This window comes from Myotis davidii, unplaced genomic scaffold, assembly GCF_000327345.1.
Source record: "Myotis davidii unplaced genomic scaffold, ASM32734v1 scaffold118, whole genome shotgun sequence".
Classification (NCBI taxonomy): Eukaryota; Metazoa; Chordata; class Mammalia; order Chiroptera; family Vespertilionidae; genus Myotis; species Myotis davidii.
In genome coordinates, this window is record NW_006290441.1 from 3,105,918 (window position 1) to 3,108,613 (window position 2,696).

Below are 2,696 nucleotides of genomic sequence, written 5' to 3' on the forward strand. Positions count from 1 at the left end.
CGCCCCAGGACCTTTGTGCATCAGAAAATGTGTGTGTGCTCCATCTGAAGTCCTAATCCTCCACTTGTGACGGACAATTGGTCACTATGGCAACTGACTGTGACGTCACAGGATAAGGACTTCAGGTGAAGTGGCAGGAGCAGGTGAGTGTGTAGGAGACAGATTTTAATGTCTGTCGAAGGCCCCCCCCCCACAATCCTCCTTCAGTGCTGGGGGCATAGAGGGATATCTCGGGCTCCTGCTGATTTTAAAAATGATGCGGTGAGAGTGTGTGCCTGGCATCTGCGTGCTGCAGCAGTGTGGGGCTGACAGAGTGTGTCAACTTGAGCTCTGGCTGTGCAGGCACCGCTGCTGCATGAGCTTGTTATTCCATTCTGGATTGCTATTTTGATACCCAGATTGCATCATTCTTCCTACGTATAAACAGGGGGTCCCCAGGGCCCTGCAGCTACTCACTTCTCCACCAACACTGTTGTTGTGATGAGCTCTATTTAAATGAGCTGCCGGATCCGGGCAGGTTCCAGCCATACATGAGCACTGTCATTTTGGGGAACATGGAGGGCTGAAGGATTTTTGGATCGAGTCCTAAAAGGCTGAGAGTGATGGCCTCCTGAGCTGAGCAGAGAGCGACAGAGCTAGTTCCTGAAAGTTGAAAATCTCCTTTCTTTCTTCTGAGCTTCTATTCCAAGGCACCCAGAGGATTAGGAAGGAGCTGCAGCTAGGAAGAGAGTCGCCTCTTTGAGGTCTCCCTCTTGCTGTTCAGTTTGGGAAAACTGCTGCAGCGCCTTCGAGATAAACAGGAACAGGAGGAGTCATCCAAGCCCTTTCTTGCAGCAGCATCTCAGGTGAGCTGGAGAAATGCAACCCTGGCTGAGGATCCCTCAGAGAAAGGAGGAGAGGATCCAGGCTGCTCCCCCTACCCTACCCAGTGCCCAGCTCCCCGAGGCTTAGGCCCTGCAGCCCAGCTGGCTGCAGCATGCAGGGGGGTGTTCCTGGGCTCTTGGTAAGCACCGTCCTCTGGGACCTGTGGTGGGCTCACCTGTCGCTCTTCTGTCTTCTCTCCCAGGTGTTGCTCTAATCACAGGGCAGCAAGGGCCACAGGTAAGCCTGCTGGCAGCCAGGGGCAGGGGCAGCAATCACTTAGGATCAAAATCTGTCTTTCTAGCAGGGACTGGGCATCTGGGGAGTGGGTGCAATGTATTTCTCAAAGGTGGTGCTGCTCTGAGCTTTGGGCTAGAGGAAGGCTTCAGGGACTTGTGTGAATGGGGGTCTTAGCTGATGTCCCAGTACTCTGGAGCTGCTCGTGTGTGGGGGGACAGGAATGGTTAGTGAGGATGGCCAGCCCCCCAGAGGATACAACAGACTGATTTTTCTCCTTGTATAGTGGCTGAGAGAGACATAGGGAGGTAGAATGTCTTATTTGTAGCTCTGGAGGTAATCAGGGACTGCTCCGTGGTCCAAGATACCACCTGTGTTTTACAGGGGCTCGGTGGGGTATAGCTAAGTTCCTCCCTCTCTCTGGGCCTCCATGTCACCTTCTCTATGGTAAGAGAATTGGCTAGATGAGCAGTGAAAACTAGGTCTGTCCAGCTTTGGGTGTGCATGTGAGACCTGGCAAAGGACCACCAGGCTGCTTCAGAGGATGCCACTCTGTCGGAGTCAGAGCTTGCGCCCCAGCTGCAAAGTTTCATGGAGCCCTGGACAGGAGCTGTAGAATGAAGGGCTTCTTCACCCTCTGAGGGTTGGTTGCTTAGCACTGAGCTCAGGCTTATGTACCTGGGGTGTATGTGTCCCTACTTGGTGGGCTGAGCTGACCCCATGCTGGCATTTCTCTCCACCCCAACCCCCTGGTGCCCAGGTTGCCTGGGCTCTGCTGTTCATGTCTGAAGTGTGGACTACCCTCCCTGGCTGCCTCACTACGTCTGGGCTCAGCATACTCTCTGGGACCCTGTAGCAGTCTTGTAGTGCCAGACCCCAGGCTGTACCCTAAGCCCGCTCATCGGTTCTTTAGTGGAGGCAAAATGTCTGCCAACTCTCTGCCCACCCTCAGGGTACCTAGGTATCAGGGTATCCTTCTCTGTCAGAAGGCAAATACATCCCAGCTGCATTCAGAATCTCTAACATTTTGGAGCCTCTTTAAAACTGGGTGAGCCTGCTTTTCTCAGCTGCCAGGTACAGGGGACAGAGCTATCAGGCTCAAACTTGGTTGTATATTGCAGTGACCCGGGGAATTTTAAAAAATACTAATGCCTGGATCCTATCACTTGAAACTCTGATTTAATTGCTATGGGATGTGGACTGGACATTAGGATGTTTAAAGATGCCTCATATGATTCAGACATGTAACAAAGTGTGAGAACCACTGGTCCGTAGAATGAAACTGCCCCAGATTTATTTTCTCCAGACAGAAAAACTCTGCTTCACTTGCCTTTTTCCAAAGATCATATTTCTTAAAACTTTAAGCATAGCTGGGGCTGGATTTCAGTTTCTCCTGAATTCCCAGGTCCAGAGCTGTTTCCATGTCATCATTAGAGTTGGATCATTATTATGGAATATTTTACTTATGAAGTATTTACTTGATTAAAATAAAATAACCTTCTTAAAAATTTATTTTTTTTATTGATTTCAGAGAGGAAGGGAGAGGGAACCATCAATGATGAGAAAGAATCGATTGGCTGCCTCCTGCACGCCCCCTA

General features: G+C 50.7%; 1 protein-coding gene across 1 annotated transcript in view; it reads left to right on the forward strand.

The window, feature by feature from the left end:
• Positions 1-289: 289 nt before the first annotated feature.
• TRIM66 (tripartite motif containing 66) overlaps positions 290-2,696 on the forward strand; it is a 39,215-nt gene continuing 36,808 nt past the window's right edge. Inside the window, exon 1 of the mRNA XM_006763486.2 lies at positions 290-845. The gene's annotated coding sequence lies outside the window, so the exon portion shown is untranslated. The remainder of the gene's footprint in view (positions 846-2,696) is intronic.